Source organism: Vipera berus (genome assembly GCF_964194415.1).
Source record: "Vipera berus genome assembly, chromosome: 1".
In the NCBI taxonomy this organism is placed as follows: Eukaryota; Metazoa; Chordata; class Lepidosauria; order Squamata; family Viperidae; genus Vipera; species Vipera berus.
In genome coordinates this window covers 209,216,587-209,242,770 of record NC_138202.1, presented here as the reverse complement: position 1 = coordinate 209,242,770, position 26,184 = coordinate 209,216,587, and the positions used below count along the sequence as shown (strand labels likewise).

Sequence of the window (26,184 nt, the reverse complement as noted above, 5' to 3'; positions counted from 1 at the left end):
AAGCGGCCAGTGTGTGTGAATAGGACGGAGCCAGAAGGGAGCAGCATGCCATCGACTCTGCGCCAGCTGCCTCCGTCTCCCCAAGTGGCCCCGCGGCGACGGCGGCGGCTCCTCTCGCTCCGCGCCTTGCAGCACCGACGCCGCCTCGGCCTCTTCCTCGTCGCGCCGCGGAGTTGAGAGAAAGCAGCCCCAGCTGTGTGGGGTTTGGCGGCGGCGGCGGCGGCGGCGGAGGGGGGGGTGGTTGGTGGTGGAAAGAGAGGCTGCAATGCCTAAGCCGCCGCCTCCTTCGCCTCCTCCTCCTCCTCCTCCCCCTGCTGTTTCTGTGCATCCTCCTTCTCCGCCAGCCTGAAGAAGGTGGGGGGGAGGAAGCCGCTTTTCGCCCGACAAGGACACGCACACTTGCGCGCCTGTGTCGTCCCCTCCCTCCCGCGCCGGTGCTCACCGCCCTGTGGTGAAAAAGGTAAGGACGGAAAGGGGGAGCCGCGAAAGGTGTCGGGGAAGAGCGGGGGCTCGGGGAGGGTTTCTGGCGGCCCCGCGGAAGAAGGAAGAAGAGCCCGAGGAGCGCGGGGAGGCTGGCCGGGGTTTGGCTAGCCGAGAGGCGTCTGGCGCGGGCACCACTTCTTCGCGCGCCCCGTGGGTGGCTTTTGCTTGTGGTAGCCGAGCTGGGCTTTGCCAAGAAGAAGAAGAGTAAGTCGCCTCCAGTGGATTGAACGCCTGGCTCGTGAAATCCCTCGCGCCTGCGCTCGCTGCCTGCATGGAAAACTTCCTGCTTGGGTGTTTTTTTGGGGTGATGTGCAAGACCAGGAGCGATAGCGTGGGGGTGCTCTGAGGTAGGGTTTCGGTCTAAAGGGGGATGGTGGTAGTGGTAGCAGAAGAGACCTGCTCAGGAGGCGACATCAAGCTTTCCCTTCCCGGAGGCTGCCAGTTCCCCCCCCCTCCCCTCTTCTCTTCCCGGCACCTTTCTTTGCCATGCTCTCTTACGAGACCTTTAACTTCCCTCCCGGTGCGGGTTTGGAGAGACACGCCGTCTCACCCCGCCAGGATGGAAAGGTTGTTGACTTCTCCTCTGCGTCGAGGAGGTAAATAACACCAGGCGCTGTCATCTTGTTTGTCGGTCCTACGTGTGTTTTTAAAAGGCTCTGTTTTGTAGATGGCTTATTAAAAAAAAGAGAGAGAGAAAGAGAGAGGGGTGGGTGGGAAAACACACCACATAACCACTGCAAAATCATCCATCATCACCACAAGGCAGAGGCTATCTTTAATTAAAGCTGTCTTGAAAGGAATAAAAAATGACAAGCTCCCCACCTCAGAATTGATTCTGGCAAGTCTCTCTTCGTGCCCATCGGTCACTTTTCACTGATCTTTTTTTTTAAAAAAAATGCACTCAAAAAATAAAAATAAAAACAACCACCGGTCTGCTAACTTCCAGGTATTAAGCCACCTGGCTTTATTCCCCTAGTCTTAATCCTATCCCCTCCTCCTGCGCCCCTTCCCCAAATCCTATTCTACTTCCATAAAGTGGCTTAGATGTCTTTTGTTGTATCCGGTGTCCGCCAGCATGTACACAGTGCCGGGCTGAAGGTGTGTCCAGAAATTGCTTGAGGTGATTCGTATGTATATGTAACAGTTGAAACCCACTTTTTACTGTTGCAAATGAATCCCAAAGTGTATAGTCTTTGATATGTTTTTCAATAAATTCTGTCAAATTTGAATGAGTCTCAGTAGTAAATAGGTCTAGGCTCAGAGGTGCAGTGTCTCTGTTGACAGAAGTTGTATCTATGAATCAGCTCTCTCCCTCACACACACATTTTTTATGGAGCTTTGTTAATAGCATTAAGACTGTGTGTTCTTGTTCTCTTTATGGGGAGCTATTAACATTTTACTGTTTAAAGAAATCAGGGTCTGGTATGGCTCTTATCTATTCTCTGTGTTTCCCCACCCTGCCAGAGTATTATGAAAGCATAACCTCTTGTTTTTCTGTTCTTTGAATATATATATATATATATATATATATATATATATATATATATATATATATATATATATATATATATATATATATATATATATATATATATATATATATATATATATATATATATATATATTGTAATCTAAACAAATGCAAATAACAATCCTTACTGAAATATTTAAGGTATGAACTTGTGAACCTGTCAAATATTTAATACTGTAACTGTTATTCTATTATTAAATGGTTCTTAAGTTAATTTATTCTATCCTTCTTTGACTTATCGTTCGCCAGAGAGTTTATTTTTCAGAGTTTACTAAAACAGGCTCTTGCTGTACGCCTTTAAGATTGTAGGTATCACGTAGCTGTCTCTTCAAATTAAGCAAAGAGCTGGAAGTTTTAAGTCCCCTTCAGTAGTATGAATTTTTTTTTTAAAAAAAATGCAGTGTTTGAATTCCTTTTAATAAATCACAGTAGTTCAGTATTATGATTGGATTAAACTAGCAATAGCATTTACTTTATAAAGTGATATATAATCATATTTTATTGATACTCTACTGTTTGAAACTTTAGTTATGCACAGTGGGTTACCTGCTCATATTTGCATGAGAAGCAAGGTTTTATTCTTTGATAAAGAGCCTCCCCCTCATCCTGTTTCTCTCTGGGAGAGTTTTTCCCAGCTTGCAATGACGTATGGCATTAATATATTGGCTTCTGTAAAAGAAAGTTAATAATCAGTACAGTAGTTAGAATAATGTTTTGTGAAAAATTCCTCCTCAATATAGGCAGTGTGTTTCTTTGGAATGAATATCCTTAAAAGGTGTAGTAGTTAAGTATTGAAACCAACATAATAAATTTAGAATATGGCAATTTTACTATAACTTTTTTTTTGAAAAATTGAAGTTTTGCCAGCTACATTACCATTTGATATAATTCAAGATAAATTGGGCATTCTATAAGATAGCTTCATGGATGATTCTGAACATATGTACTTTGGAAGAACCACTGCATTTGAAAGTTTTATGAGGTAAAATTTCCAGTACTGTCTAGAGTAGTACAGTTTAAAAGCCACATTCATAGTTTTTTAAGCTTTCTCTTGACAATAGAAACCATGAACAAATGTTCATTTGAAATTATTGCCGGAAGAGAATATTTTATGGTTGTCATGACTACAATTAGAGCAATGGTAGCTTGGTTTTCACCTGAACAAGTAGTGGTAAGGAGGGTAGAATTCAAATTCTTTGTTTCTTTGAACAGTTTTTCTAATGAATGGTATCCAAACTTTAGATGTTCAATGCATGCAAAATTGATTTTATGGAAAAACCTTGCTAGAATAAAGAGCTTTCTCCTGTTGCTAGATTCTTCCTCAAGTATAGTACAGAAAAATTGAAGGGAAAAAAGGTCATCTAGTCCTGTCCCCTACTCCAAGGTTTCCTGTATAATCCAGGCAAAGGCATGTTCCAAGTAAATAATACAGACATAAAAGTAACTTTAATGGAAAAGACTGAAAGTGATTCCAGTCATACGCTATACAGGAAATAGACATGGAGCCATTTTTTATCCTTTTAAAAATTAAGAATCACATTGTTTTTGTGTGTTTAGCAACATGAAGAAATAAGGAAAGAGAGTTCCTGTTATGTACAACTCAAGAGCATTTTTGCCATCTATTCGTGGACATCTGCTTACAGCGCAGTAATACTGTAATTTTGTATTGTGTTTCCTGGTAATTATTAACGTTAGCCATAATTTTTTGCATCTTGATCAGTGGCATATATCCTTGCTTTTTGCATCTGTTTGATCATTTTCATTTCAGCCTCATTTACTGTATTCTCTCCATTTCGCTATCCCCTTTGTATCTAACTATTTTAGGAACAAATATTCTTGAAATTAAGGCCATTTTTTCTTTTCTTTTCCGGGCTAATGTATATATGTACACAAAACTTTTTAAAAGGTACACTAATTGCATATATTTTAAAATGAAATATAGTTCCAGATACATAATTTATCATGAACTAACTCTCACTTTTATTAAGATGTCCAAAATTTGGTTGCGGTTTTATTGGTGTTTCATAAAGGATCTTTAAAATCTAAATATCAAATTAATCTCTGTACTTAGAGAATATTTTACGGAGGAAGAACAGCCTGTTGGATTCTGCTGCAACTTAAAGGAAGCAAGACAATTGGAAATAACCTGCTGTCATGATCTACTTACAGTGCAATAGAATGCAACTTTATATATATATATGACTTACTAAATGGGTGATAATTTAAAATACTCTTGAGTTTGAATTATAATATCTTGATCTGAACATGAAAGAAATAATTTATTACATATTTCTTTAAAAACTTTTTTTAAATGAAGGGATTAAAATACAACTGTGAATTTTTTTTTTTACAATAGTTGCAAATGTTGGTGCCAAATGTGTAGAAACATTAACACTATAGGAAACAGGGTTTTTTCTTTCCTGTTTTAAAAAAAATAAAATACGTTACTTCTGTTTAAAAGTAATTATTATTTATTAACATAGATTTAAACCAAGGATAGTTTGGGGGGAAAACAATATTATGGTGTCATCAGTGAGACTCCTGTGCAACATAATTTACATTTTTCATTTTATTAAAATAGATTTGTCCAGGCTAAGTGCCAGCTGATGCTGTTAGAAACTTTGAGCTTTCAGAGTCTGTTTCCCTGACTGAATACATAGCTTAGGCAGGATTGTTCTGTCCTTATGCAGTGACGGAGATGAGTCAAGCCAGGCAGAGAAGTTAATTAAGTCAGAGAGATAATATAGCAAAGGCCAGTTGGGGGCAGAATATAAAAGGAGCAATGGACATTTCTACTGTCATCTACAGAGGCAGCAATAGAAGATCAATAATGAGAATTATGGAATCTTTTCTAAAGCAAGAAAAATCATGTTATCTAAAATGTGGCCTTCTTGACGTTGTAGAATGTTGAGTTATAAATTTAACATATATTGATCAGATTTATACATCAAATGCACATTACATTTAAATTTAAGATTATTGGATGAAAAATAATTGGCTGTTTCACTGCACACCCAAAAGGCATGGCATGAAACTCACAATAAGCCTGCTTTTTCCTTCCAGAAATGGAGGCTTATGCGCTTATGTTTCAAAGGATGCTGGAAAGTAAGTAGCTGTTTTGGAAGAACTGAAGAGTAGATTGGTAATTAGCATGATACAGAGTTAGCGTAAAGTATTTTTTTAAAACTATAACTCTAATTTGTTCTTACAATAATATGATTTTTTCTATCCCATCTTTTTTAATGTATGATTCAAAGTGGCAAACATACGGTACCTAATATTTCTGACTCCTTTCTTCTCCATAACAACAACCCTGTGAGGTGGGTCGGGCTGAGAGAGGATGACTGACCCAAAGTCACCCAGCCGGCTTTCATGTCAAAGGGAGAACTAGAGCTCACAGTCTCCTGATTTCTAGGCTGGCATATTCACCACTAAAGCACAGCAAATTGGTCTGTCAGTTAAATATAGTTCAATTATATCAGTCAGTCCACCGCTTTCCAAAGTTTCTTTTTATTTGATTTTTTACGGTGAAAAAGCTTTTAATATACACATATGGGAAATGATATAAATATGTCAAAGCTTAATAGTTTTTCGAATTTTCCAAGGATGATAAGGAATCAGCTTGGATGGCTCTGAACCATGTTTTCTAACTATAGTAAAACAGTCTTCCTCATTCTCCGATTGAATAATTTCCATCTCGTTTGCTATGAGTTCAACATATTTATATATAATGCAGAAATGATATGTTTGTCAATTGGTCTGGATTCAGAAGTTGCCATCTTTGCAAGATCAACATAGTGAAAGCTATTTCTGAGAGTTTCTTAGGTCAACAGAGCCCTTAAAAATACAAATATATTTGGAATGACTGGAAAAGGCATTCCAAAGTGGTAAGAATAGGAAAGGCAGAGCTGTGTCCTCAAGCTTGATCGATGATAGCATCTTCAATCTGGATTTATTTATTTATTCACTTGATCATTATATATGGATAGGCTAGTTTAGATGAAAATCTGTGACAAAGAAGACCAGTAACTTTGGGAGCTTTCTGCTTTAAATCCATTTTGTCTAGTGGATTTCCAGTAGATATTTGGAGAACTCACGGAATGTAATTCAGTGATGAATATTTCCCCAATTCAGGAACAATAGAACTTGGTGAGCAGTCTTATAAAATAGCCCAGCTGTTGCCATAGCATCTATCCTACTGGTCACAACAATATTGAAAGTGGGGAATGTTGGTCTTTAGGAAAATAGCCAATCCAAGTCATTGTGGTAGTTTATTCTATTTTTGGGGCACTGGTCCAGAAAGTTTCAAGGCCCTTCACCAGAAAATTGCAGGCATTCCCTGTGGGGTGCATCTTGGAATTTGGCTGGTGTTTCTTCTTTGTTCAAGGACTGACCGAATAACTGCAGATGCATAGATATTCTGCTTTTGTTATCTTGGTTAAGTTAACCCAGTTAACATTAAATTTAGTCATTTACCTTTTAACAAATCAGAACAGATAAAACTGATTCTTATGTGATTATATATCATCAGAGGACAGGCATTTCAAATAAAGTCCAAATTCCCAATTTATTTTATAATCTGTAGACCTCAGATGGAATCCAAAAAAACCTCTGGTCTTTCTTTTTTTCCTCCCTCACTCCTTCCTTTCTCAGTAGAAAATAAAGATCACTGCTGTTGCAGTATTATACCTCAATATTTTATGAATGCTGATGATACTGTGTACTTCAGCCCATTTCCACAACCACTTATAGTCTACCCAATTTCTCTTTCCCTTAATCTCATTTAATATCAGTTGGGTTCACAAAAATGTGAGACACAATGTGAAAACGTCAGTATCCCCAAATTATTCTTTTGTGGGAAAGTCAATGTAAAATCCAACAAGAAATAACTCATATGTTACCACCCATCAGGTTTTTTTTTCCTTTAATAAAAGCTTGCATAGGAAAACAAAAAAGTTATAAGAATCATAACTGACTTGTAATACAGATATTCAGTTTGACATGGCTAGAATAAGAACAGGTGGAAAAGTGATCAAATAATAACAGCTTACCAGGGTTTCCAACTTTTTCATGATTTTGCTGTTATCCTTTGGTTTCCTTGGTTAGCTTATGCTACCACTGTGTTTTTGGTTTTTTTGAGATATTTGATGGGATCTGGTCTGTGTATCTTACGACAACAGTTAGCTTTCAGCAGATATAGTAGAATACAGTACCCACTAATTTTAATTTTAATTTTTAATTTTAATTCCATTTATATCCCGCCCTTCTCCGAAGACTCAGGGCGGCTTACAATCTAAAGCACAAATCAATGTGCTTAGCAATAGCCTTCATTCTATGTATATGCCTGCTTATTATTAGGGCTTTCGGGGGCCCCCAAGCGGCAATGCCTCAATGGTATTGTTTTATGTGGCATAAATATTCTTCATTTTTGTGAATTACAACTCGGACTATTTTTTCTTCTGTTTACTTCCTGTTACATAGATTGTATTTTAGTATATAACATTAATTATAAGGAAAAATTTATACCTATCATGATTGCAGTGTATCACAGAAATTAAGCTGAATATGGTGTATGTTTGAAAGTGGTTATTAAAATATATATGATCCGCTTTCTAGATAATAATAGGGCAGCTGAAAATGATTTAATAGCTTATTGATTTTGGCTGTTTCGTACCTTAAGAAAATTGCCTAAGATACTGTGATTTGCTTTGAAATGCTTTCAAAATGCATTTTATTAAAATAAAAATATAGGGACTGACTTCCACCTGTGCAATAATGGATATATAAATGCTAAAACTATCCTGCTAGAGAGTAGGTTTGAAGCCTGGGCTGATTGTAAATGCTTCTGAGAAGACATCAGCTTGTTCAGTTGTGTTTCATGGTCATCCATATCTATTATTTTCTCTGAGCCGTAAGAATGTGTTAAAATCCATTACGAGAGCATTGTGCTTTGGAATATATTAAAGTGCTAAATTGGAAAACAGATTTCATTATGGTTGTCTAATTAGGGACTGGGGAAAGATAGCTTTAGACTCTGAGCTGTAGTAGGTTGAAGAGTATTAGGAAGGCTAAGCAGATCTTGGCTTTGAAGGGAGGCTGCTTAGAATCATAGCAAAGCTGCTTTGAACATTGTAATAGAAATAACGCTTGTTTTTCAAATCCACAAATTTAAAATAACCACTTAGAAGAAAATATCATTGTTGAACATCTTCCTGCCTCAGTCTAAGTATCTGACTAAATAGACTAGGCTGCTTTTCTCTGTCCTACTTTTTTTTTTGCAGCTCTGTCACACTGGGATAGAAATGCACATGGTGAACTCCAGGTAAAACCAACAGAGATGTGGCCCCCTTTTCTCCTACCCTTAATTGTAATTCTCCCAAAAAATCAAAATAAAATCTTTATGTAATCAAAACAGTCCCATCTGTACACAAGAGGGAGATATACCCACAGGTTTGTGAGAATCTCAAAGCTTGTTGAAGTACATTAGAGAGAGAGGTTAAAATATAATTGTAATTCTAACTGCTGTGAAGAATATTGGAAGCCGCATCTTTATATCTCTTTTTTCTATTTCCTTCTGCTTCTACTTTTTTTCTTATTGTATTTTTAACTTTTTATTTATATATTATTTATATATCAAATTTATGTAGCTGCCCATCTCACATGAAAGTGAGATCATTATCAAAAAGTTAGAAACATATATGGCACAGAAGAGATTAGATAAGCGAGGGAGCCAGCTCAAGATCTCACCAGTTCGCTGAGACCCCCCCAGACCTGATGATAAAACCAGATATTAAGGCACTTACAGAAAATAATTTTTTTGTTTTATTTCTCTTTCCATGCTGTTTTTCCCTGTTGTCTTTCAGTTTATATTAGTTCTTATTATTGTTAAAACTTTGAATACAGATTATATTAAAAAAAAGGTACAGAAAAATTCCAATATCCAGGTACTTCCCCTCAAATGGCCAACTGTGGGTTGAGTGAGCTTGAAATGTATTGGGAGAGAATTTTTATAAAATGTTTTATAGGTGGCATCTAGACCCTAAAAAATTAGCAAGTATGTATCCGAACTGCCAGCCCAAATGTTGGAGGTGTGGCTGTGAGGATGCAACGTATTTTCATATATGGTGGACTTGTAAAAAGGTTAAAGCTTTTTGGATTAAAATTTGGTGGAATATGCAAAAGATATTTAAGAAAAGGATAAAGTTTTCTCCGCAATTGTTTTTATTGGGTATTATTACAGATATTACTGTTATAGATACAAAGTTGATGTTGAATTTAATTACGGCAGCGAGACTTTTAGTAGCACAATATTGGAAGAAGGAAGAACTGCCGACTATAGAAGAGTGGACTTTGAAAGTTTCTAACTTGGCGGAAATGGCAAAGATTTCAGCATATTTGAAAGATCAATCCCAACAGAGATACATTGTGGAATGGAGAAGATGGATTGAATATATTCAGAATAAATATGGGACTAAAAAGTATCATTTAGCATTTGAATAAGCAGCGGATTTTTATGATGTATAAGTAGTTAGTAGTTATTTTATTAATATTTTGACTATGGAGAGTTAAAGTGTGATAGAATTTAATGTTTTATTATTGTTAGCTTATTTTAGATTATGCTTGTTTGTATTATTATACCCTGTATGCAGCTCTGGGAAGTCGGGGAGGGGGGAGGGGAGGGTTGGGGAGAGGGGAGGGGGAGGAGGGGGCTTTCTGTATTCAAAATGTATTGTAAAACTTTTCAATAAAAAAAGAAAAGAAATGTATGGGGGGGGGGGAACAGAAAATTTGGGTGAGGAGTCTATAATATATGCCAGAGGAGAGTGGATATCTAGAATCCCATATTGAGGTTCTTCATACTTAAACATTTCACTTTAGGGCTTTGAATTTCCTTACCACACACACACACACACACACACACACACACACACATACACACCACAGACATTTGTTACTCTAAATTTGCGTGGAGCTGCTTAAAATACAGAAAGACTTTCAAATTAATATTTGACTCTCTTTGGTGGCAGTATATAAACACACTTTTTCCTTGACTTCTGGGTGTTATATCATAATCGATTGATTATATGCCATCAAGTAATGTTTGATTCCTAGCAACCACATACATTTTACTAAGTTGAGGGTTGGTTTGTTTTTTGCTTTGCTGCTTTTTTGTTTCATTATTGTTATGGTTGGTCTGACAGTCAGATGTTTAGACTGAATTTGGCAGTTTTACCCACCTCTTGAGTCTGTGCCAAGTAAAGCTACCTTTTGCAATTGACCGATGGTAATTTTGTGAATGCTGATGGTGTCCCAAGTTTTGGGATTGCACCCAAGATACCTATCACTATTGGCCCTATCTTTACTTTCTTTTGCTATAGTCGTTCTACTTCTATTTGCAGGTATTTGTATTTTGTGATTTTTTTTCCTCCAGTTATTTTTCTTCTCTGCCACATCCACTAGCCAGACTTTTTTGTCTTTCTTATCAACAGTTATTCAATCTGGGGTGTTATGTTTGAATTCTAAAACCCCAGAGCACTTTTAACTTCTTCGTTTTCTATTATGTTGTTTATTTTGTGGTCCCACCATCTTTTCCTTGTAGGTAAATTGTATTTATCTTCCAATGCACCATGGTTGCTACTTTGTCATGCTCTTGTTTCTAGTCAGTTTGTACAATCTTCTTCAGTTTCTTTCCAGAGACAGCATTTGCTGTTTGTTGTTGTATTCTCAGTTCTGGCTTTGTATGCATTTGTTCTTTTAAGTCTTGGTCTTTTGTAGGCAGAATTATCCCCTCTCTTTTAAAAAACAGTTTTCCTGCTCCTAACCATTGCCAGGTCTAATTGTCATCTGTTTTGCCTACTACTTTTTTTTAAAGTACTGACCATATAATACTTTGTCTCTTTTCCATTCTTCATATGGTCTTTCTTATAGGCCAGTTTGGTCTCTCCTATATTCAGTAAGCCTACATGGTATACTTGCTTCAGTGGATCATCTTCACTGTTCTTCAGATATTCTTCCAATGCCCTTTTTTCTTCTTCAGCTTTTTGGTGGTGTTGCAACATTACATAGTCACGTGCTTTCCCAGTAGGTAGGGTCTGTCAACATCACTTCGTGGATAAAGACATGATTCATTGTCATTATTGTTCTGGTCTTCCTATCCAGGGCTTTTATTTTTGCTTGAGTCCAGTCCACTATTCCAGCTATGTATCTAATGACTGAAATTGCCCGATGTTAATTGCATTTATTTATTTATTTATTTATTTATTTATTTATTTATTTAATTATTTATTTAATTATTTAATTTTATTTTTATACTGCCCTTCTCCCGAAGGACTCAGGGCGGTGTACAGGGCAATAAATACAAAAACAGGATACAGGATATGACATTTTCTCCACTGAATTAAGATCATCTTCACTTTTATGATGTATTTGCTTCCAACTTTCTTCTTGACTGCAGTATCTTGATGCTGTCAGCTTGAAGGATGCCCAGGTATTTGTAGCGATCTTCTTCATTCAGACTCTTTATTATTTCGATAATGTAGGGCACTTCAATTCCTTCAGTTTTGATTTATTTCATTATTTTTCCCCTGTTGATGGAGGGAGTGGCCATTTGTCCAGTCCAAAATTCCATTGGAATGTTGGGCAAATTCTTGATGACTCATTGTCATCTTCAGATTATGGGCAGCGTGGTTCCAAATACCAGTTGCCGAGTAGCTGCAGTGGCAGAGGGATTATGTATTTATTTTGTGCTTGTGTATATCCCAGTGGTGTCTGAATGCCCATTCAAGGAAACAAAATGCTACCTAAATTACCGGTAAGCCTTAGGCTGATCCAGTAAGGTTGTTCTTACATGGAGTTATTTACAGGTTTTGCTATTTTCAGAAATAGTGACACATAGTAAAATTACATACAATGATAGGTGTTACTTACGTTTATCAAAATGGATAGCAGTATGTACAGTTAGTCTTGGAACTGCAGACTCCTTTGACATATATCCTTTTAGATATTTTATGTAGAAGAAAACATTGCTGTCCAGTGTAAAGTAAGAAAGAAAACGTTTGCTGTATCCCTTTGTTATACCTAATAAAAATGCTAATGTTATAAAGAATTATATGTGTGCTTTGTTTTCTATATTGTTTGTTTGTGACAGAAGAATTACTTATGGAAGTGGCCTTAAATCTACCCAAAGTACTTATTTTTTTTACGGTTAACAATGGGTTCTGGAAATAATATAGACAGAAAACCCCCAAAGAAATCACTTTGAGATCTAGAGAGGGTTTCTGAAATTAGATTTCCCCCTATGAGTTCAGATCATTTTCTATCCTTGTAGGAGTGGAGAGTTTAAAAAAAAAATCCAATGTTCACTAGGTTACTCTCCCAGGGAACATAGCCTTGACTTACCAACTCTACTTAACTGTTATTTTTACATGATAAAAGGACAAAGGAGGTGATATTAAATCCCAGTTTACTGCATTTGCTGGCCTTATATATTTTCAAAACTACAGTGTAAATATCATAGGAATATATTTACACAGCAAGGAGAAAGGATGAGATGTGCGCATAGCCACAAGTCAGGCTTGCTTATCCTACAGGGAACTACACTTTGTCCTTCAGCACTGTTTCTGATTCTCTTCTCCTCTTTTCCCTGCATGTGTGTGTGTGTATACACACACACACATACACACACATATACGTGTGTGTGTGTATGTATATATATATATATATATATATATATATATATATATATATATATATATATATATATATATATATATATATATATATATATATATATATATATATATATATATATATATATATGGTAAAGGTTCCCCCGCACATGCGTGCTAGTCGTTTCCGACTCTAGGGGCCAATGCTCATCTCCATTTCAAAGCCGAAGAGCCAGCGCTTGTCCAAGGACATCTCCGTGGTCATGTGGCCAGCATGACTAGATGCCAAAGGCGCACGGAACGCTGTTACCTTCCCACCATAGTGGTCCCTATTTTTCTACTTGCATTTTTTACGTGCTTTCGAACTGCAAGGTTGGCAGAAGCTGGGACGAGTAACAGGCGCTCACTCTGTTACGCGGCACCCGGGATTCAACCCACCAAACTGCCAACCTTCTGATCGACAAGCTCAGCATCCTAACCCACTGAGCCACCTATAAGACCAACTGCTTCTGCGCTGAGCTCATGGAGCACACCACCGGTCTACCTGCCCCCACTAATCGTATTGCTTCTAGTTGTCTCGCATTGCATATATTATAGGCAGGCTTTTGAACCGCCGGCATTCCACTCTGACAACTGACGAAAGCTAAGTTTATTAAACAGTTGTTTTTTATATTATATTATATTATATTATATTATATTATATTATATTATATTATATTATATTATATTTATATTATAATATTATATTATATTATATTATATTATATTATATTATATTATATTATATATATTATATTATATTATATTATATTATATTATATTTATTATATATTATATTATATTATATTTATTATATATTATATTATATTATATTTATTATATATTATATTATATTATATTTATATTATAATATTATATTATTATATTATATTATATTATATTATATTATATTATATTATATTATATATATTATATTATATTATATTATATTATATTATATTATATTATATTATATTATATTTATTATATATTATATTATATTATATTTATTATATATTATATTACATTATATTATATTATATTTTATTATATTATATTATATTATATTATATCATATCATATCATATCATTATATTATATTATATTATTATATTATATTATATTATATTATATTATATTATATTATAATATATTATATTATATTATAATATTATATTATATTAATTATATTATATTATATTATCCCGATATATGGATATATGGAACTGCTAAAAGGACTGAGTTGTAGACTGGAGATAGATGATGTATCCCTCCCTCTCTTTTGAGAGAGGGATGTTCAGTTTTGACATAGATAGCCTCTTTGACCCCTCTTTCAAACCGGTGGTCCTCTCTGTCCAAAATGTGGACTTTGCTGTCTTTGAAAGAATGCCCTTAGGATTGCTGAATCTTGTCCTGATGGGTTTGTTCTCCTATGTTGTGCCATGCGTTTATGAAATGGTTGTTTTGTCTGCCAATGTCTCACTGCATTGTACTGCATATACCACATTGCTTAGTTTGTGTCCGGGTGTTTTATCCTTGGGGTGAACAAGGTTCTGTCTTAGTGTATTCTTGAGTTTAAGTGTGCACATATGTTATGTTGGCTGAAGATGCTCCTGAGCTTTTCAGTTATTCTTGCAACGAATGGAATGAAACATTGCTTCGTTTATTGTTCTCTTCTTTTATGGAGGAGTTCCTCCTGGGTCTTTTTTGGGATTTGATGAATGCCCATTTGGGATAACCACACATTCTGAGGGCTTCTTTGTTGTGCTTTAGTTCTTTTTCTTTCCCATCCCTGCTGGTAGGCAGGCCTTCAGCTCAGTGGTGTAAGGTTCTGATAACTCCCATTTTGTGCTCCACTTTTTTATAGTTAGCAAATTTTCACATCTTCTTTCCTTTTCCAGTAATTGCAGATAATTTTCACAACACTCCTAAGGTTACTGGGGTTGAATACATAAGAATTTACTAATTCTGTGTTTTTGTTTTTCTATTTATATTTGTCCAAATACCTTCTCATATGAAATCTACTAAAATAAATAGGCTATCCTTAAGATGTTACGTAGTATATTTGATAATCTTAGATAATCTTATTTATCACAGAGATCCCTAACCTTTTGGGTACCAGGGACCAGTTCCATGGAGAGAGGTTTTTCTATGGACCAGAGGGGGCATGGTTTTGTGTGCTGCCTGCATCCCACAGATGGGGCTTTGCTTGTTTGTGCAGACCAGTTGTTGGCATGCCACAGCCCGGTACTCGTCCACGGACCGGGAGATAGTCAGAGATAGTCAGAGATCTTGAATCTTATCTTTCAGTGACCAAAAATGAAACAAAAGTTACAGTGAGAGAACGATTACCTGAATAATTATTTTATGGTCAGCATTATTGGTATGTGAGGAAACTAAAGATGTTTCCCTGAAATATGTAAACTATATAATTATTTCAGCTATTGAAGCGGTATACATCTCAATGTATCAAAAAAATTAAATTATCCTAGATTTAAAAACTGTAACAAAAAATAGAAACTGTATTGGAAGTGCAATGAAAGTTAATTTTTATACAAGGAAGAGGAAGATAAGGAAATCTTGAAATTTTGGAAACAGTTAAATTTGGATAATTAATAGTTTACAAGAATAGCTGTTTTTGTTCTTCTGATAATATCATGAAATTCCCTGTGCAATATAAGTGAATATGGAATAAAATATGGAGAAAAAGATTCATAGTTCCATACTGAGCACCACAATTTATATGTGTAATTAAAAATAGCTATTAAAAAGGCTAGTTTAAAATGACCCCCCCCCCCACACACAGAAAGAAGCATCCAGAAAAATAGAAGCTGCCTGAAGCTGAGGGCTTTATATAATACAAGTTAGCCAATTTTATATATTATTTTAATAAGATAATTGGATAATAACAAAACAGTAATAAAGTAAATCCAGTATTAAAATATGTATATTATTCTAAAGTTTTGATTGTTTGCAGATAACAATTCAAAATAAATCAGATAGCTAATAGTCTTGAATTATTGAACATTATGTGGAACTAATATAAAAAATGAAGATTTTATTCTTCTTTGTAAAATCAATATATTTAAATTTCATTAAGTTTCAGCTTTATTTATTTACTTGCTCACTGCAAATTGTGTTTTGGAAACTTGTAAGGGTATTTGTAGCGGTCTTCTACAATGTTTTTTTTCTTTTTTCCTCTTTTAATCTGGTGAGAAGATATCCATTGGTTGCTTAATTAAGTTGCAGTGTTCCATTTATTTGAATGTTGACATTGTAGATTGTGTAAAACACAGCTAACAAATCAGGTTATAAAAATAGAATGTGATATGACTAGAAATGGTGATTTTGGGAACAAACCAATAAAACAAGGAAATAAGTAATATGCAAGCTTCAATGTTTTGTTGCTTTATTCTTGCAACAGCAAACTTGTGATATCTAATGTGTTTAGTCAATTAGCCAGTGGCTCAGAGTCTATTTGAATGGGAAGGCTTAAATAACCTCTTTTTATTTTGCCTATATGGCAACTCCTTGATACGAAAGAAAAATTCTACTCTATTAAGATTGAATCCCTGCTTGCAATCCAGCTATTTTCAGTAATGATTAATATCAAGGGATACCAATCCCTTGATTCCCAATCAACCAAGGGAAATGTAAAAAGGAAATGTTAGAAATTAAATCAATTACATTCATAGTTGAATAAGACAAATAACTATAAACAAAATGTTCAATCAAATTACCCAAGCATATCCCTAAACTATATGCTATTTCAGAAACTTATGCAATATTACTTAATGGGGACATGTTTAAAGCATCTATCTGTTTTATAGTGGAAGAAATAGTTATGTGCCGATTCAATAATCCCTTAGTCTGAATCTCTAAGACTCAGCAGTTTAACCTGGGCACTATTGTACTTCCTTCCCAAACAGCAGAAAACCCCTGGCGTTGACTTTTCTTCCCTACAATGCAGAAGACATCATTTTATTGCTAAAAGTACTCTTAGGTCCAGTTTAGCATCTGATCACCACATGGATACAGCCATGCCATTTTCTTGGGAACAGCATGGAATATGCTAGTAAAACTACACGGCTATTAGATCTTGAAGCTATCTAGACTGGTCTACTATGCCATATTCAGTGGAAGTCAACATTTTGAAGACTGTCTAATTGAATCCAGTAATTCGCTTAGGAGTAAGCTAAGCTATTGCTCAGATATCCTGGTATGATTTCCCCCAAACTGTAGAAACATTGAAATTCTAATCTTTCAGTCTACAGGATTGATTCAAATCATCATCTTGAACTTTTGTGTACACATTAATTCCTGCCTAAGATTAATATTGGGTATGGATAGCACAAAGAGTATATAAAATAGAATGAATGAATGAATACACACACACACACACACACACACACACACACACACACACACACACAAACAGAGTATATGGGAAAATATAAAGTTTTCAAGAATAATTTGCAGATTCTGCTGAAAAATCTCTAGGAAAGTACCAGAGAGCTTTTTCTAACAATTTGTAGATGACACTTTCATTTACACCTAATAAGTTTTCAACAAGGCATCACTGTGTAGCATTTGAATTTTTATTAGGTATCCTCATTTGGGAGCAGTGGCAAGGATTGGTTGATGACAAATGTCTTAAATGTTGATATGTGGCCTTTTTAGGATATTATAGTGTATGAATTGTATTTCCCAACTCTATTTACAGCAATATCTTCTAGAATTCACGAAGTCTAAAAATGCAGCTTACGATCACGTTGGAATGCACATTTGACTAGATCTGTACTAAGTCCTCCCTTTGTAAGTTTCTCACTTTGTTTGGATGACTGAAGACTATGATATACTAGGTTTCATAAATATAATCTCTCATCTCTTTTTAGCATGCAAATAAGGACAACCACTTGAATCAGACTGTGTCTCATCTTGGTGGTCCAGCATTTTGTTTCCGACAAGGGCCACCAGATACCTCTGTGAGTCTGACAAACAGGAAGTGGAGAGTTACAGGTAGTCCTTGACTTAACAACCATTTGTTTAGTGACCATTTGCATGAAATGACACTGAAAAAAAAGACTTACAAGCAGTCCTTGCACTTATGACCATTGCAGCATCCCCATGGTCACGTAATCAAAATTAGTTTCTGTGTGTATTTTGACAGTTGCAGCATCCCAAGGTGATAACAATCACCATTTGAGACCTTTCTACAGCTCCTGACAAGCAGAGTCAATGGGGGAAACCAGATTCACTAACTGTGATTTGCTTAACGACTGTGGCAAAAAGATCATCAGGTGCAACTCACTTAAGAACCACCTTGCTTAGGATTGGAAATTCTGATCCCAATTGTGCTCATAAGTAGAGGACTACCTTTTACTCTTCTATTTTTGTTCCCATGAATAATGATGGGCATTATCTTTTCTAACAGTGTTCAGCTATAGGTAGGGTAATAAGCATAGTGTCATGGTTCCGACTAATGAAATACTTTAAAGAATCTTCAGGCATCATTTATTCTAAAAATTCTAATAATAATGAGAACGAAGCATTGGCACTCCTGGATAGATACCAAAATCTGAATTCTCCTCCCCTGAACACATCGTATCAAACACAATTCTCTCCCTTAATTGAATGTCATAAATCACATTCTACAATTAGTTTAAAATGCAAAGCTTCGCTTCCATTTCTATAACCCGCCATTCCTTATCTTATTAAAAACAACTGGGGTAGCATTCTCCTCCCCCCAGCTTCATTTAATTCAAGAGCAAAACAGTTTAAAGGAAAAGGCTGCCTCTTATATTGTCAAAGCAAAAACATCCAATGTTTGCAGCGTTGACACATAGAACATAAGAGTTGGAAGGGACCTTGGAGGTCTTCTAGTCCAATCGCCTGCTTGAGCAGGAGACCCTATATCATTTCAGATAAATGATGGTCCAGTCTCCTTTTGAAAGCCTCCAGTAATGGAGCACCCACAACTTCTGAAGGCAAGATGTTCCATTGGTTGATTGCTCTTACCGCTAGGAAATTTCTCCTTAATTCTAGGTTGTTTTTCTCCTTGGTTAGTAAGCAAACATATATTTCTCATTTAGTTTTTTAGTACGTGGGACTATTGTTGGATATAAAAGTATTTAGATTGCTGTTACACTTAGGGCTTCATACGAATAATAGGCTGAGTGTGGGTTTTTTTCTTTAACCTGTTTCTAAAATAAAATGTTAACATCTTAAATACGAATATTGTTTCTCCATAAAGCTCCCCCAATGTGATTCAGATAGTTAATTTAATACAATCTAATTGCAAAACCTAAAGCGGTGGTCTAAAAAGCCCACTAAAACCTCTTCAGTAAATCACTAAATGAAACCAATTTCCAGCTACATTTAAGACTAGCCAAAGATGGAGCCATAAATTACTTCCTTCAGGTTACCACTTGAAAAGGTTATGTCTGTAGTGCCAGCCAATCTGATGGACTGTGATGGCAGAGCCTGCAAGCAGAGCAGGAAAAGCCTATCTTAAGTTGTGATATTTTTCTAAACCTTGTAATGCTTCCATCAGTTCTGGAAAATGCTTCTTTCACCTTTAGGATCTTGTCTTCAATTCTTGTGGTGACTTCCCTTTACATATCTGGTCTTAAAAATACTGAACTGCTGGAATTTCTATCTACGGGTCTTGGGTTTTGCATAACTGCCATGAGCTAGCTAACTAGTAACGTTTTCCCCTTTATGCTTTCATATTACGTTAAAAGTTAGCTATTGGAAAAGAAGGGGCAATTCTTATTCCAATTCAGAGGTCTGTAATTGGAATCCCAAATGTAAGCTTCCTATTCTTTACAAAATTCATAATTTTGTAAAGAAGATTAAATGTAAAGGATAGGCTTAACCCAGTGGAGGAAATTAAACTTTAAATCATTCCTATCAAGTTTATTTTCTTCTCGTTTTTGCTGTAGAAAAGACCAAGCGTTTCAAAATGCATTTCTCCTTCCTTCATGGAAAATGTATGCTAAACGGAGAGAAACAGAATTTTTTTCCTAAAGCCAATGTAGTTGTAATCCATTATGAACTTGAATATGATGGAGGCATTTTTAAAGAAAACTCTGTGAGTGGCTGTGTGAAATAAATGCAAAAGTGAGTATAGGACTCTTTAGTAAGACCTGAAAAGCATCCAAAGGAGGTACTTTGACCAGTACCAGGTACAGCTTCTGAAGCAGTTACGGTATGTGAGAGCCTTGCAAAATAAGTTGCTTTCTCAATTCAAAGAGAGATACTTTTATGCACTCCCAACATTTTGCAAAGCCTCTCTTCTCAATATTTTCCACAGTTTTATTCTCAGCATTTTGGAAAGAAAGTACCAATTTAGGGGCTTGGTTTACAGGATTCTAGAACCCGAAAATTAAAAAGCATCCATCTCAGATAGCTACTTTTTAAATAAACAGTTAGCAGTCAGGGAGCATATATCTCCCAGATAAATGTAATGTTCATTAATCAGTGAAGATAATCCTAAAAGATTAAGTGGGATAGAATATCATCATACTTTTTTTAAAAAAAAAACACCTTCTGTATTTTCATTTCTTTAGCACTTGTAGGCTAGGGTCCAAAGAACTGGGCAAATAATTTTTATTTTCTTTCTTTTTTCATTTGGACATGTTCTTTTTAAATTTCTATTTGAAATGTTCATGCCCTAATGCTTCAGAAATCCAAGTGTAGAGTTTGTGGCATGAACTTCTTGAGAGTGTTTATTTGAAATCCTTGTTTTGGGAAATTAACACTGTGGAGCATTAGCCTTAAAGTAATCTTTAATTACATTGCAAACACCAGGACTCTGCCTAAGATTCATTGCCGACAATAATGTGTTCTCTGGGTTGCTCTGGTAAAAGCCTTTAATACCATTAACTGCTCATCGCTTTTGTAAAGTGCTGTACTTCATTTCAGTCTAAATTAAAATAATAAATTTGATTGTTTCTTAACAAATCAAACCAAGTTCACTTATTTTTTTAATTGTTTTCTGGAAATATTTATGCCTCTCCATTCCATCTTTTCCTCTTGGGAACAGTCAGTATGTTGTTGAAGGTGTCAAGTTTAAAGCTTGTTAATATGTGAAAATCAGGATCATTTATATACTCTTGAGGTTTTCTTTTTAATAATTCAGAGGCTATAATTTATTTCCAAAAGGAATAAACAGTAAAGCCTCTATGTAGTGCCATGACTTCAGAAATTGAGAATGCCTTCAAGATTATAGCATTATTTTAAAAGATTGTTTTATAGTTTGGAGGTACAAGAAACAAGATAATTTATTTCTCAGTCCAATTTCTGTTTTTATCCCAACTTATTCTAAGTCAAGGTGGCAAGCATACCTGATATTCATTCCTTCTGATATTTTCTCCAAACAACTCTGTAATGTAGGTTGGGCTGAGAGAACGATTGAACCCAAGCTGGCTTTCATGCCTCATCTTCTATTTTTAACATAGCTAATTTTTGTGAACTTTCTATTATAAATTATTGCCCGAGTGGTTGAAACTAGTTTAGTTGATTTATTTATGGGATTATTAAGAGAGGGGTGACACTTTCTAGTATGCATTACAGGATATTTTATACGTTTATGTTATTTTGTAGTGCTGACATTTTTGCCCACTTTAGGAAGCTCTCCTTATTTATATTGCAATTATCCATCTTGGCAATATTAGTTATTCTAGATAGAAGAATACAGTTTCGAATACAGTTGACTGAATTGCAACAAATAGTAAGATTTGTCCTCCTGCACTATTGAGGGGTTTGATCATGAGAAGCCCTTGAGTCTTAATCTCAGGTTACTTTTTGTTTAGAACTTGGGGCATTTTGACTTTTTAAATGTTCTGGCTGTCTCTTGAAAAACACATTTGTGTACAGTATTTGTGCTGCAAATACCCTCAGAGGAAGAATATATGTATCCTTGAACAAGCTAAATTGAACTTTCTTAATCTCATTTTCTAATGTGCATAAATTATTGTTACCAATAATACAATCTGCTTATTCTTCTGAGAGGGAAATATAAATAATGTTTTGGGAGAAGGTAGATCATAGAACGAAAGAAAAGAAAGGAAAAAAGAAAGTAAGTTCCTGTTCACAGACAAGAGAAAATTTGTCCCGCACATACCAAATGTTAAGTTAAGGAGAGGTGAGATATTTTGATAGACATTTGGGGCAAATGAGAGTTTTAAAAAGAACTGAAGTCAGAATGGTGAAATATAAATTATTGTTAGCCCAACTCTAGCAACTAACAAAAAATATGATAGCCTTCCTAATATAGTACATAAGGCTCCAACATTTGAAATCAAACACCAAATATAAACAATTCAGGTTGAGTTAATGCCAGTTTGTTGGCCTATACCAGGGGTAGGCAACCTCGGCTCTTTTATGACTCATGGACGTCAACTCCCAGAATTCCTGAGTCAGCTGAATTGAGTTACACTCAATTCCTAAAATATCACTGGATTAATTAAAATGAAGGCTAAATCGTTGCCCATAATCTTCCCACATACCAATAAATTTTAGAAGTGGAATCACAATACCAAATCGACCAGTTGGAGGAAGACTGGGAAACATCTATTTTAGAGGCCTCTTTCCTGAAGATAGCATGTTCTTGCTGAGCTACTGAGACAAGCAGAAAGCTTCTCATCCAGGAGAATCCCCAAAGCTATTATTCAATCAAGCCTGAGAAACATCGTAATGAAAACAAATGTTGTTAAAAAGGAAGATAGCAAAAATGCTTGGACACAAAAATATGCATAAGATATAGAACACAAGATTGACTTGACAAATTGTACATACTACTAATAGTATTTTTAATTGGTAGGTATTTATAGATTAATCTCTCTTTATCTCTAGCCCTATTTAAGTACTTCTTTGTTTTCCTTTTCTGCTATCCTAGTTATTCTGTAATAGAAAATCAAGCAAGCATGTTGTGACTCAGGGCCAGCCTGTGGGTCCGACAGCCGGGTCCGATGTATCGGAGGACTCAGATGTGGGGGAGGAGGGAAACGAACCGGCTGATGATGATTTGGAGGCTTTGCAGAGTCCTCAGCCGGGGACCTCTTCTCAGCTGTGTGAGCCCGAGAGTGCGGAGGATGATGACCCACAGCTGGCCCTGTTCAAGGACGCCCGACGCAGGAGGCAGACGAGCAGGGACAAACAAAGAAAGACTATGGGACTCCTCGGGAGGAGGCACAGGGAGACCACGCCCTGAGCTCTCTATAAAAGAAGTGTTTGGGGAGGGGCTGGTTGCTGAAAGCAACTTTTCCGCTTGAGAAGACAAGCTCTTGTGTTTTTGTTAACTGCGTAATTAAATCTTGGCAGAAGCCTTTTAGCCTTGGACGCTTTCCAGACTCTTCTTTTAATTAGGGGTTGCGAGAAGAGGGCTGGTTCAGAACAAAGCAATGGAGATACATTCAGACATCTTTTCTCCAACAGAATGCTCCCTCATATTAGATCATTCCTCATAACTGATGATTGCACATCGTCAGAGTAATCATGATTACACATTGAGAGAGTACAATTCTAGATTAAAGGAATCTCAACCTCCAAGCCTTTTGCAACCTAAAAAAAATCAGATCAAGGAACAGTTTGGAAATATCAGCATAAACTGACTTCAAGCCAGCTTTGTCATAAGAATACTTACTAACTTAAGCTCCACAATTTTGCCTTAGAGTATATTATTTAAAAGCTTTGACTTAAATATTTCTGAAATAATAAGATTGATGAAAGATTTAAGAGAAGAGATTTGAAACCACTTAGCTTCATTATGAGAAGCGGCACTCAGTCCTGTTTCAATAAATGGCTTCATTTAAGTTGAATAAACAATGGTATTAAATCTTACATTTGCAACAAAATAAAACTTATTTAGCTAAGAAAATAGCTAAGGAACTGGTGAAATATTTTTACAGAAACACACGCGTATGTATGTGTGTATACACACGCACATACAAACATACACATACGTGGAAACACAGTTTTTATAGACACACACATAGTTATAATAATAATCAGTGCTTTTTTGTAAAAGAAAAAGGTGCCGGAACTCACACACGTCGTACAACCCGCCTTGCCTACCCTACAAGGTTCCATCCAAAAAAGGTGCCGGAACTCCGTTCTGAATGTTCTATGACAAAAAAAGCCCTGATAATAATAGAGTTGAAAGGGACTTTGGAGGTCTTCTAGCCCAACCCCCTCTGCTCAGGCAGGAAACCCTATACCATTTTGGACAAATGGCTGTCCAGTCTCTTCTTAAAAACTTCCAGTGTTGGAGCATTCACAGCTTCTGGAGGCAGGTTGTTCCACTGATTAATTGTTCTAACTGTCAGGAAGTTACTCCTTAGTTCTAGGTTGCTTCTCTCCTTGACTAGTTTCTATCCGTTGTTTCTTGTCCTGCCTTCAGGTGCTTTGGAGAATAGCTTGACTCCCTCTTCTTTGTGGCAGCCCCTGAGATACTGGAACAATGCTACCATGTCACCCCTCGTCCTTCTCTTCATTAAACTAGACATACCCAATTCCAGCAACCGTTCTTTATATGCTTTAGCCTCCAGTCCCTTAATCATCTTTGTTGCTCTTCTCTGTACTCTTTCTAGAGTTTGAATTTCTATAGCTGACATATCAAAAAAGAGTCATTGTTTTTTTATGTGTGCCGCACAGGCATTTCTCATAGAAAACAGTGCGAATTCAGTCTCACCATTGCAACCATCATCTTGATTCTTTTCTCTCTCTTTTTTAATCATTCCCAGTAGACATCCCTGACTGTCTTTTAGGAAATGTTATAACAATTAGGCTTTGGGGTACATGAAAAATAAATAAATAAATGACTTGTGTGCCTACCTGTATTTGCTTGTCTTCTATATGTACATTTGTTAGACGTCTAGAGGCAAGTTTTACTTATCACATTCTAAAGCACTCTAAATTGATAACAATATATTTACACTGATTAAATTATTGCCGGTCAAATGGTTACATTTTCTAATGGTGATAGAATAATCTCTGGGTTTCGTTTGTTTAGGTAATATTTGCATTTTCATAATCATAACTGATCAGTCTTTGTATTTAGATTATAATTTCTATGCTGCTCAGGTAGGTTGTAGCCCATAGCTGACCTTGGCTGATCTTGAAACACAAGAAAAGGAAACACTGCTTAGATGAGTACTCTTCTAAATACAAGAACTATAGGCTAGATTAGGAAGTTTAAACAAAGTAGGTGGCAGCACGGACTTTTAAATCATCAGAATTCATGCTCAGTGCACCATTTTACTGCTAAGCTTGTAAGCCGCCCTGAGTCTTCGGAGAAGGGCGGGATATAAATGGAATTAAAATAAAATAAATAATATTTTTTTTTACTCAACTTCTGTTCTCTTGGCAGCAGCAGATTTGAATTGATAGGTAGTATGGTTGCATTCTTCTGTATGAATTGATATCTATCTTTCCTTTTCTGCAGGCTGTCACAACATTAGGGTGTGGGAGATGACAGGATAGGGTTCCCATTTATAAGGAAGCCATTCATTTCTCAATTTTGCTGTCTCATAGAAATACAGTCCAGTTTTGCTGGATACTAATTCTTGATTCTCCAGTGTAAATATCTGCAGGTCTCCTAGCTGAAGACATTATAAAACTAACTCCAATTAGTTGTAGACAGAATGAGCTATGTAACCATGCCCCCTCTAGTGGCTGATTCCCGTGACTTATACTTCCTTATCAGTTTCTTCATCTTTTGAGATAGGCTCCTTATTCCTACTAATGAAACATAATAATTCAAAATAGATGGAGAAACAATTAAAAGAGTTCTTTTGAATAAATTGTAAAAGTAGATTTTCAGTTCTTGAAGATTAAACCTTTTTTCAGAAAGGAGGAAATCTTTTTTCCCCAAGCATCAGAGAACGGTTGAAAATTTTGTAGGCACATAAATAAGGGTGTTTGTTGACTTCTGTGGTCTATCCTGGGGTGTGCAGTTGATTTTGGGTCAACATTTTCATCTGTTATGTGAGGACACCCAATAGTGGGCAGCATCAGGGTAAAATCCTGCTTTGATTTAATGTAGATTTTAGTGTAAAATTAGTGCAGGTTCGCATCCCACCAGGTTCAAGGTTGACTCAGCCTTCCATCCTTCCGAGGTAGGTAAAATGAGGACCCAGATTGTTGGGGGCAATTAAGCTGACTTCTCCACTGGAGAAGGAAATGGCAACCCACTCCAGTATCTTTGCCATGAAAACCCTATGGACAGTACCAAAAGGCAAAACGATATGACGCTGGAAGATGAGCCCCTCAGGTCGGAAGGCGTCCAATATGCTACTGGGGAAGAGCAGAGGGCTAGTACTAGTAGCGCCAGAAAGAATGAAGCGACTGGGCCAAAGCCGAAAGGACGCTCAGCTGTGGATATGTCTGGTGGTGAAAGGAAAGTCCGATGCTGTAAAGATTTTTTCTCCATAGGAACCTGGAATGTAAGATCCATGAATC

The 26,184-nt window shown here is 36.1% G+C and overlaps 1 protein-coding gene across 2 annotated transcripts in view; it reads left to right on the top strand.

The window, feature by feature from the left end:
• Window positions 1-236: 236 nt before the first annotated feature.
• The window catches only part of KLHL29 (kelch like family member 29), a 440,315-nt gene continuing 414,367 nt past the window's right edge, over window positions 237-26,184 (top strand). For both annotated transcript variants that reach the window (XR_014024652.1, XM_081314123.1), the window contains exon 1: window positions 237-460. The gene's annotated coding sequence lies outside the window, so the exon portion shown is untranslated. The remainder of the gene's footprint in view (window positions 461-26,184) is intronic.